We start from the raw sequence: 11,958 nt of genomic DNA, 5'->3' as shown, positions 1-11,958 counted from the left end.
AGTCTGGAGTGTAGTGGTGCAATCTTGGCTCACTGCAACCTCCACCTCCCAGGTTCAAGCGATTCCCCTGCCTCAGCCTCCTGAGTAGCTGGGACTACAGGGGGGTGCCACCACGCCCGGCTAATTTTTTTTTTTTTTTTTTTGTATTTTAGTACAGACGACAGGGTTTCATCATGTTGGCCAGGATGGAATCGATCTCCTGACCTCGTGATCTGCCCGCCTGGGCCTCCCAAAGTGCTGGGATTACAGGCGTGAGCCACCGAGCCCGGCCCCTTCTTTCTTGTGGCTGAATAATATTCCATTGTATGCATATTCCACATTTAAGTTATCCATTCATCCATAAATGGATACTTCACAATTAATTTTTGACATTGTTGAAATTTCTTCCCTGAAGCCCGCCTCTGAACTCTGTGCTCTATTTCTTTTGGGAATCATTCCTTCATTGAACAAATGTGGCAGGCCTGCTGTCCAACAGTCCCTGGTCTGGGGTCTGTGAACACTGGTCTGTCCCCAGGGACCAGGAGAATAAGGCCCCTCCATCCTTACAGCAAGCATGTTAGAGGGGACAAACAGTAGGAAATGAGTTAACAGGTAACAATGTGTCCATCAAAAACAGTGTTAGGAAGAAAACTAAAGCAGGGCCAGAGAATGGAGAGGGAGTGATGAGGTATGAGGGATGGATTCTCTGGGGAGCTGCCCCTGAAGAAGAAACCCGAATGAAAGGGGAGGCAGGCACCAGGGGACCCTGACCATTCCTCTCTCTTGGAAGAGGCTGCATATATGGGGGAGTTGCAGACAGGTTCACGGAGGTTGCTGGAAGTGGCCACAGCACGCATCCCAGGTGCCCCCAGGGCAGGCATCTCTCTTACTTCCTAACTGCTTCAACAATTCCTGCCCTGCGCCTCTGGGAGTGGCTCCTTTCTAGGGAATGTTTTCATTTTCTACTATATGATGAATTGTTAAGAAAGTCTTCCTTGAGGCTGGGCACAGTGGCTCACGCCTGTAATCCTAGCACTTTGGGAGGCCAAGATGGGTGGATCACCTGAGGTCAGGAGTTCAAGACCAGCCTGGCCAACATGGTGAAATCCCTCTACTAAACCTCTACTAAAAAATACAAAAATTAGCCAGGCATGGTGGCATGCACTTGTATTCCCAGCTATTCAGGAGGCTGAGGCAGGAGGATCACTTGAACCCGAGAGGCAGAGGTTGCAGTGAGCTGAGATCGCACCACTGCACTCCACCCTGGGTGACAGAGCGAGACTCTGTCCCCCCACCAACCAAAAAAAAAAAAAGTTGCTGGGTGCGGTGGCTTACGCCTGTAATCCCAGCACTTTGGGAGGCCAAGGCGGACGATCATTTGAGGTCAGGAGCTGGAGACCAGCCTGACCAATATGGTGAAACCCCTGTCTCTACTAAAAGTACAAAAATTAGCCGGGCATAGTGGTGTGTACCTGTAGTCTCAGCTACTCGGGAGGCTGAGGCAGGAGAACAGCTTGAACCCAGGAAGTGAAGGTTGCAGTGAGCCAAGATCGCACCACTACACTTCAGCCTGGACGACAAAGTGAGTCTCTGCCTCAAAAAAAAAAAAAAAAAAAAAAAGTCTTCCTCATTTACTAGAATAAAAATGCTGCCTTCTTGAAGCTTTTCCTCTAAAAGTGCATAAAATAAGAATCATCACTTCGTTATTTGACAGTTCTTCAAATATTAAAAGAAACTTTTCAGTCCCCCAGTCTTCTTTTGGAGGAAAAATGCTCCCAGTTCGTAAGTGTTAATGGTAATACAATTTTCAGATCCTGTATCAGCTGGCCACTGTCCTTTAGAGAGGCACCGGTTAGACAATATCACTTTTAAAATGTGACACCAGAAAGGGAACCTGATATCCTAAATGTAATCAACCTAGCCCAGCGTCCAGGGGCTCCTGCAAGTCCACAGTCTCCTACAGTTGGTGTGGCCTAAACCTGAATTTGGTTTTTTTTTTTTTTTTTTTTTTTTTTTTTTTTTTTTTTTTGAGGCAGAGTCTTGCTCTGTCGCCCGGGCTGGAGTGCAGTGGCTGGATCTCAGCTCACTGCAAGCTCCGCCTCCCGGGTTTACGCCATTCTCCTGCCTCAGCCTCCCGAGTAGCTGAGACTACAGGCGCCCGCCACCTCGCCCAGCTAGTTTTTTTTTGTATTTTTTAGTAGAGACGGGGTTTCACCGTGTTAGCCAGGATGGTCTCGATCTCCTGACCTCGTGATCCGCCCGTCTCGGCCTCCCAAAGTGCTGGGATTACAGGCTTGAGCCACCGCGCCCGGCCTGAATTTGGTTTTTAACCAGTTTGGGTACCCCCAGTAACTATGACTCTTGACTTGCAAAACTAACTTTAAAAAGAAAAAGGTGCTGCTGCTCCTTTGCATACAAGCGATATATTCTCATTGTGGAAAATACAGAGAAATGTTCAAAATACATTAAAACTGTTGAGAGATAATTCCTGTCAATTGTTTGCTCTGTTTTTTCCCAGATGGTTCTCTTTGCATATCTTGATGTTGTGGAGAATATGGCATATGTATGATTTTGCATTCTTATTTTTTCACATTATCAACATAAACATTTCCCTTACAAGCATTATCTGTGTTTCTCACAAAGTAAATATTTCAAAGATTTATTTACAAGGATGTTTGCTGTGACATTAGGATGTTGAAAAATTACACACAAACTGTATTCATTCATTCATCAAATTTTTGTTGAGCTTCTACTGTATGCCAGATACCACTCTCGGTGCTGGAAACATGGCAGAAAGTAAAACTGATGAAAATCTGCACTGTCGTGGAGCTTATGTTAGCAAGCAAATAGTTACATCCTAGTAGGCAGTAATTAAGTAGAACGCACCCACAGGTTGGAAATCATGTTTTTTAAGAATATTTAATGGTATGAGAAGACAGTCGCAATTTGCTAACTGAAAACATCATACAAAGTTGCACGATGCCAACATTTTCATTTCTTGAAAAGCCTTTATGGAGCACACAGTCTTCCCACAGGCCTCTAATTCATTACACGGGGAGAAAGGAACCTTTATAATAATGTTGGTCAGACACCACCTTAGCAAAATGACCAAGGTCAACCACACCAACAGTGGGACCATTTGACATCCTGGGTACCTGATGTGATGCTCAGAGAAAAGATACAGACTTCTTCAAGTAGAATTTCCTGCCAGAAATGTTCAACCTGAATCTGATCATGAAAAAATAAGACAGATCTACATAGTTTCCAGCACTGGCTGTGACTCTCAGAGAACATCAGGCCTGGGGAAATGATCTCCTTTCTTGGTAAGCAGGTCTGTGCAAGCCTGCCCCTAAAGTCTGAGGAAGCTGAGAGGTCAAAGAAAGAGGCTGACAAATTCAGTTTCTCCAAAAGAAACATTTAATAGGAACTCATGAGCTGAACCATGTCTGTGTATCAGGCATCAGGGATACCAGGGCTTACATGTGATAGGGAAAGGTGGCCCTGAAGGGATATACAGGATAATTGAAGTATGATAACATCAAGACTATTTTGACCTAAGGGCAGAAATTACAATAAAGCCTCTTACACAGGGAACAATAGATAAACTGGAAATCTTAGAGGCCTTCCCAGAACAGGGGTTAATCAGAAGTCATCATGGCAGATTGGCATCAAAGATGGACTTGCTTTAGCCTCCACAGGTCTGGATTAGGGGAGACTAGAGACAGGAGAAGAACATGCCATGCTCCTTAACTAGACTGGAGCAGGGACACTATTGGGACAGTGGGGGAAATTTGATTATAGCCTAGAGGGTAAGTAATTGCATTGAATGGGCTGGGCATGGTGGCTCAGGCCTGTAATCCCAGCACTTTGGGAGGCCAAGGCGGGCAGACCACTTGAGGTCAGGAGTTCTAGACCAGCCTGCCAACATGGTGAAACCCCGTCTCTACTAAAATTACAAAATTAGCTGCGCGTGATGGCAGGGTCCTGTAATCCCAGCTACTCAGGAGGCTGAGGCAGGAGAATCGTTTGAACCCAGGAGGTGGAGGTTGCAGTGAGCCGAGATTGTACCACTGCACTCCAGCCTGGGCGACAGAGTGAGATTCTGTCCTAAAAATAATAATAAATAAATAAATAAATTGCATTGAATGAATGTTAAATAGCCCACTGAGAGTCATAGGTCAGCAATTAAGGCTCACAAGGTTAAAACAAAACAACAAAGTGTGTGTGTGTGTGTGTGTCCGTGTGTGTAGACAGAAATAAAGAAACATGGCACAGTGTTTGTAGGTGCGCTAAAATCTTAAAAAGTATTTAGAAAGCCGTTAAAAAAAAAAAGAAGGAAGGGGCCAGGTGCGGTGGCTTATGCCTGTAATTCCAGCACTTTGGGAGTCTGAGGTGGGCGGATCGCCTGAGCTCAGGAGTTCAAGACCATCCTAGGCAACATGGTGAAACCTTGTCTCTACTAAAATACAAAAAATTAGGCGAGTGTGGTGGCATGCACCTGTAGTCCCAGCTACTCAGGAGGCTGAGGCACAAGAATTGCTTGAGCCCAGGAGGCAGAGGTTGCAGTGAGCTGAGATTGCACCATTGCACTCCAGCTTGAGCTACCAAGTGAAATTCTGTCTCAAAAAAAAAAAAAAAAAAAAAAAAAGGAAGGAAATGTGCCAAACCATGAATAAGAATGCATTCTTTGTAGAATCAGGGACTGGCACCGTGGCTTACACCTGTAATCTAGCACTTTGGGAGGCTGAGGCTGGAGTATCAGTCAAGCCTAGGAGTTCAAGACCAGCCTGGGCAACGTAGTGAGACTCCATCTCTACAAAAAGTTTTTCAAAAATAGCCAGGCACGGTGGCTTGCACCTGTAGTCCCAGCTACTTGGGAGGCTGAGATAGGAATATCACCTGAGTCTGAGAGGTTAAGGCTGCAGTGAGCTGTGATTGCACTACTGCACTCCAGCCTGGGTGACAGAGTCTCAAATAAAACAAAACAAAACAAGAATACATTATTTGTAGAATCAGGAAAAAAAAGCTATTTAAAAATCTTACAATTTTTTTCTCTGTCACCCAGGCTGCAATGCAGCGGCATGATCATGGCTCGCTGCAGCCTCAAACTCCTGCTCTCAAGGGATCCTCCCACCTCAGCTTCTTGAGCATCTGGGACTATAGGCACATACCACCACGTCTGGCTAATTTTTATTTTTATGTATTTATTTATTTTTGAGATGGAGTCTTGCTCTGTCGCCCAGGCTGGAGTGCAGTGGTACAATCTCAGTTCACTGCAACCTCTGCCTCCAGGTTCAAGTGATTCTCCTGCCTCAGCCTCCCGAGTAGCTGGGACTACAGGCGCATGCCACCATGCCTGGGTAATTTTTGTATTTTTAGTAGAGACGGGGTTTCACCATGTTGGTCAGGCTGGTCTCAAACTCCTGACCTCATGATCTGCCCACCTCAGCCTCCCAAAATGCTGGGGTTACAGGTGTGAGCCACCGCGCCCGGCTATTTTTATTTTTAGTACAGACAGGATTTTGTTGTGTTGCCCAGGCTGGCCTCAAACTCCTGGCCTCAAGCGATCCTCCAGCCTTGGTCTCCCAAAGCTCTGGGATTACAGGTGTAAGCCGCCAAGCCCAGCCTAAAATAGTCTTCGTGACTCCCTGTTTTATAGATGTATCATGATTTACACTGTAGGCAATAGGGAACCAAAAAAAAAAAAAAAGAAAATCAAGCAGGATGGAATAGCCTTATCACAATTTAGGGAGATGAATCTTAGAGGTGAGTATGGGACCCACTGGACTGAGGGGGACCAAAGACAGGAGCTATTGTTAGAGGTATAAAGCGAGCAGGCTGCTGAGTGGGATGGACTTCAGTGAAATGTATAGAGACCATTGTTTTGGAGCAAGCTCCTGCGCTAGACCCCAGTGGACCAGAGCAAACCAGAATGGAATCACTCATGCTAGGTACCACATCGCCCAACTGAACTTTGAAAAGGGCCAGTTTTCCAAAAAACAGGAAATTCACAGCAACCAATCAGAACAGTCCCTGTTTTCCTGAGCCAGCTTGACAAGAAAGTCTCCTTTGTTTTAACTCTATAAGGAAAGTAATTTAAAATGACCTACCCTCTTTTTGTTTTGTTTTTCTTTCTTCAGCCCTTTTCAACAAAACCAACCTCTCATTGGAGTGCCTTTTCTAAATCCTTAGATGATATGCTGGCCAACTCATGAACCACTAATAAAAACCAATTTGAGGATGGCACAGTGGCTCACGCCTGTAATCCCAACACTTTGGGAGGCTGAGGTGGGTGGGTGGATCACCTGAGGTCAGAGACCAGTCTGAACAACATGGTGAAACCCTGTCTCTACTAAAAATACAAAATTAGCTGGGCACAGTGGCTCATGCCTGTAACCCCAGCACTTTGGGAGGTCAAGGTGGGCGGATCACTTGCGGCCAGGAGTTTGAGACCAGCCTGGGCAACATAGTGAAACCCCGTCTCTACTAAAAATAAAAAAATTAACCAGGCATGGTGGTGCGTGCCTGTAATCCCAGCTGAGGCTTGGGAGGCTGAGGCAGGAGAATCACTTGAACCCAGGAGGCAGAGGTTGCAGTGAGACCAAATTGCACCACTGCACTCCAACCTAGGCAACAGAGCGAGACTCTATCTCTATAAAACATTCTTTGAAATTTATTTTTATTTATTTATTTATTATTTATTTTTGAGACGGAGTTTCACTCTTATTGCCCAGGCTGTAGTGCAATGGCACAATCTCAGCTCACTGCAACCTCTGCCTCCCAGGTTCAAGCTATTCTCTTACTTCAGCCTCCCAAGTAGCTGAGACTACAGGCGTTTGCCACCATGCCTGGCTAATTTTGTATTTTTAGTAGAGACAGGGTTTCACCATGTTGGCCAGGCTGGTCTGAACTCCTGACCTCAAGTGATCCACCCGCCTCTGTCTCCCAAAGTGTTGGGATTACAGGTGTGAGCCAGTGTGCCCAGCCGAATTTGATTTTTAAACTAAACTAAATGTGTTGAAATTTGTTTAACAGTGGGTAGAGAGGCTGCAGATGTCTAAAATCACATCGTTGAGATGGTGACTTGAGCAGATGTGGCAGGGGAGAGAGCTGGAAACAGGCTGGGTGGCTATGGCTATTCTCCCTGCCATCTTACTGGGCAACTGAGCAGAGGTGGGGGTGGGACAGTCGCCAACAGCTCTCTTCACAAGAGTCTACTTGGCCATGGGTGAGGTCTGGAGAGAAAGGGGCAGGGCTGGTCTTGAGAGGTGAAGCCAGCTGGACTTCCTGGGTCGAGTGGGGACTTGGAGAACTTTTCTGTCTAGCTAGAGAATTGTAAATGCACCAATCAGCACTCTGTGTCTAGCTAAAGGATTGTAAATACACCAATCCGCACTCTGTGAAAGTGCACCAATCAGCACTCTGTGTCTAACTAAAGGATTGTAAATGCACCAATCAGCACTCTGTAAAATGGACTAATCAGCAGTCTGTAAAATGGACCAATCAGCAGAATGTGGGTGGGGCCAAATAAGGGAATAAAAGCTGGCCACCCCAGCCAGCAGCAGCAACCTGCTCTGGTCGCCTTCCACACTGTGGAAACTTTATTCTTTCGCTCTTCACAATAAATCTTGTTGCTGCTCACTCTTTGGGTCCACACTATCTTTATGAGCTGTAACACTCACTGCGAGGGTCTGCGGCTTCATTCCTGAAGTCAGCAAGACCACGAGCCTACCAGGAGGAACAAACAACTCCGTATGTGCCACCTTTAAGAGCTGTAACACTCACTGCGAAGGTCTGCGACTTCATTCCTGAAGTCAGTGAGACCACGAACCCACCGGACACCTCTGAACATCTGAAGGAACAAACTCTGGACACACCATCTTTAAGAGTTGTAACACTCACTGTGAGGGTCTGCAGCTTCATTCTTGAAGTCAGCGAGACCAGGAACCCACCAGAAGGAATAAATTCTGGACACAGTCTGACAATGCTGGTGCCTTCCCAGCAGGGTGACTTGCCCTGGAGCAGGCAGCAGAGCAGGGTGGGAGTGGATGGTCACTTCACACCAGGGTCCCCTGCCATGGTTTTGTCTTCTTTGCTGCAAGGATCATGGAGATCTTCGCAGAGCTGTGTATGAAAAATACGTCCTCTCTGCTTCTTCATATCTGCTCAGATAGTTCCACCTTCTGAGAGCTTGTGCTGTCCTGGAGCTTTGGCTCTAGGTGGCCCACCTGGTCCCGCTGGTCAAGTTCATGCCCCTGTCCAATTTTCTCACCTTTGCTCTCCCACTAACTGGCTCAATCTTTTCATACTTCTTAAAGTTCTAGGAGAATCTGCCGGGTGCAGTGGCTCATGCCTGTAATCCCAGCACTTTGGGAGGCCAAGGCGAGTGGATCACGAGGTCAAGAGATGAGACCATTCTGGGTAACATGGTGAAACCCCGTTTCTACTAAAAATACAAAAATTAGTTGGGCATGGTAGCAGGGGTCTGTAGTCCCAGCTACTTGGGAGGCTGAGGCAGGAGAATAGCTTGCACCTGGGCGGCAGAGGTTGCAGTGAGCTGAGATCTCGCCACTGCATTCCGGCCTGGAGGCAGAGCGAGACTCTGTCTCAAAAAAAAAAAAGAAATTCCAGAAGAATCAGTGGCTGGTCAACTCATTGGTTTCAACCAGGCCACCCTGGGAGTTGAGATCTCAACACAGAGTAGTGAAGAGGGGAGGGTCAAAGAGCGGGCACTGGACATGGGGAGCAGGGGTTAATGTGCATGCCCACAGTACAGGGTTAGAGGTCAGGAGGGGTGAAGTGAAGGTGGCACCAGACAGCTCTGTCCTGTCACCCGGGCCTACGACCAGTGTGGTGGCTGCAGCTGATCTCCTGCTGCCTCTTCCTGTCCACCTTCACTTCCCAGCACAGATGCCAAAAGCTTGGCCGCCCTGCCGCTCCTCACTCAGAGTACAGCAGAGGACAGGGCTCACTGAGCCAGTCATAGCCTCACAGGGTCCACCAGGACCCCAGGCTCCTCCGAAGCTCTGCCCGAGGCCACACGCTAGGTCCTACCCAGGCCTCAACGAGGCTCTACCACAGGCTCCAATCCAAGTCCCACCTCAGGCCCCACCCATGCCCCACTCCAGGACTTGTCCAGCCTTCACCCAGGCTCCACCGCAAGCCGGGCCCCAGACTTTGGCACAAAAGCAATATCTATTTATTGTAAAACATAAAAATAAGTAAGACCAGCTCTGCGCGGTGGCTCATGTCTGTAATCCCAACACTTTGTGAGGCCAAGGCAGGTGGATCACCTGAGGTGAGGAGTTCGAGACCAGCCTGGCTAAGATGGTAAAACCCCGTCTCTACTAAGAATACAAAAACTAGCCAGGCGTGGTGGCACACGCCTGTAATCCCAGCTACTTGGGAGGCTGAGGCAGGAGAATTGCTTGAACCCTGGAGCTGGAGGTTGCAGTGAGCGGAGATTACACCACTGCCCTACAGCCTGGGCAACAGGACAAGACACCATCTAAAAAAAAAAAAAAATTCACCTATATAAAGTATACAATTCAACAGTGTTATGCATATGAACATAATCAATTTTAGAGCATTTTTATCACCATCAGAAGAGATCCTATATCCATTAGAAGTCATTCCACATTACCTCCTCCCCAGCCCCTGGCAACCAATAATCTATTTTTTGTTCCTATGGTTTGCCTATTCTGGACATTTCATATATATGGAATCATAAAATAGGTGATCTTTCGTATCTGGCTTCTTTCACTGAGCATAATGCTTTCATGGTTTATTCATGTTGTAGCATGTATCAGTGCTTCATTCCTTTTCATTGTTGAATAATATTCCATTATATGGATACACCACATTCTGTTTATCTGTTCATGAGTTGGTGGACATTTTGGTTATTTCAGCTTTTTGGCTACTATCACTAATGCTGCTATGAACATTCATGTACTAGTCTCTGTGTGGACATGCTTTCACTTCTCTGGGTACATACTTGTAAGTGGAATTAATGGGTTTAATGGTAACTCTATGTTTAAACTTGGAGAAACTACCAGATGACCTTCCTGTTCTCCAAAGCAGCTGTACTATTTGACATTCCCACCAGCAGTGTACGAGGGTTCCAGCTTCTCTACATCCTGTGTTTTTTTATTAGTCATTCTAGTAGGTGTGACGTGGCATCTCATTGTGGTTTTCGTTGGCATTTCCCTAATGATTCATGATGTTGAGAATCTTTTCACGTAGTTACTGCCATTTGTTTATCTTCCTTGGAGAAATGACTATTCAGATCCTTTATCTATTTTTAAATTGGATTTCTTTTCAGGAAGATGAGGGTCTCCTTATGTTGCCCAGGCTGGTGTCTAACAACTGGGCTCAAGTGATCCTCCTGCCTCAGCCTCCTGAGTAGCTAGCACTAGAGGCACTGCTCTGAACTTGGAATTCTTTGTATATTCTAGGCACAGGTCCCTTATCAGATATATAATTTGCAAACATTTTCTCCTATTCTGTGGATTGTCCTTTCACTTTCTTTTTCTTTTCTCTTCTTTTCTTCTTCTTCTTTTTTTTTTTTTTTTTTCAGATGGAGTCTTGCTCTGTCGCCCAGGCTGGAGTGCAGTGGCATGAACTCCTGACCTCGTGATCTGCCCGTCTCAGCCTCCCAAAGTGCTAGGATTAACAGGCATGAGCCACTGCGCCCAGCCTATGTCTGGACTTTCAATTCTATTCCATTGATTTTGTACCTCGCTGATCTGATTACTGTAGCTTTGTAGTAAGTTAAAATTGGGGCCCAGGTTCCATGGCTCATACATATAAGCCCAATGCTGTAGGAGACTGAGAACTGAGGATCCCTTGAGGCCAAGAGTTCAAGACCAGCCTGGGCAGCTCATCGAGATCCTGTCTATACGAAAAAATTTTTTTTTTTTTTTTTTGAGATTGAGTTTTGCTCTTGTTGCCCAGGCTGGATTGCAATGGCACGATCTCGGCTCACTGCAACCATTGCCTCCTGGGTTCAAGTGATTCTCCTGCCTCAGTCTCCTGAGTAGCTGGAATTATAAGCTCCCGCCACCATGCCTGCCTAATTTTTGTATTTTTAGTAGAGACGCACTTTCGCCATGTTGGCCAGGCTGGCCTCGAACTCCTGGACTCAGGTGATCTGCCTGCCTCGGCCTCCCCAAATGCTGGGATTACAGGTGTGAGCCACTACACCTAGCCAAAAAATATTTTTTATTAATTAGCTGGGCTTGGTGGCATGCACCTGTAGTCCTAGCTATTCAGGAGGCTGAGATGGGAGGATTGCTTTAGCTCAGGAGTTCGAGGTTGTAGCGAGCTATAATTGCACCACTGCACTCCAGCTTGGGAAAGAGATCCTGTCTGTAAAAACAAAACAAACAAGGAAAGGAGAAAGGAAAGGGGAAAGGAAAGGGGAGGAGAGGGAAGAGGAAAGGAGGGGAAGGGAGGGGAGGGGGAAGGGGACGGGGAAGGGAGAGGAAAGGATGGGAAGGGAGGGGAGAGGAAGGGAGGGGAAGGGAGGGGAGAGGAGGTGGGGAGGTGAAGGAAGGGGAGGGAAGGGAAGGGAATTGGGAAGTGTGAGTTTTCCAACTTTGCTCTTTTCTTCAAGGTTGTTTTGGCTATTCTGGATTGCTTGAATTTTTTTTTATAACTTTATGTCTAATTGACAAAAAATAATTGTATATCTTTATGGGGTAAAAGGTATTGTTATATGTATACACTGTGGAATGATTAAATCAAGTTAACTAGGCCAGGAGCAGTGGCTCATGCCTGTAATCCCAGAACCTTGGGAGGCCAAAGCAGGCGAATCACTTGAGGCCAGGAGTTTGAGACCAGCCTGGCTAATGTGGCAAAACTCCATCACTTCTAAAAATACAAAAATTAGTCGGGCACTATGGCTCACACCTGTAATCTCAGCACTTTGGGAGGCCGAGGCGGGCAGATCACAAGGTCAGGAGTTCGAGACCAACCTGA

The sequence above is a fragment of the Piliocolobus tephrosceles genome, chromosome 8, assembly GCF_002776525.5.
Source record: "Piliocolobus tephrosceles isolate RC106 chromosome 8, ASM277652v3, whole genome shotgun sequence".
Lineage (NCBI taxonomy): Eukaryota > Metazoa > Chordata > Mammalia > Primates > Cercopithecidae > Piliocolobus > Piliocolobus tephrosceles.
The sequence above is the reverse complement of the archived record's forward strand: the minus strand, read 5'-3'. Positions refer to the sequence as shown.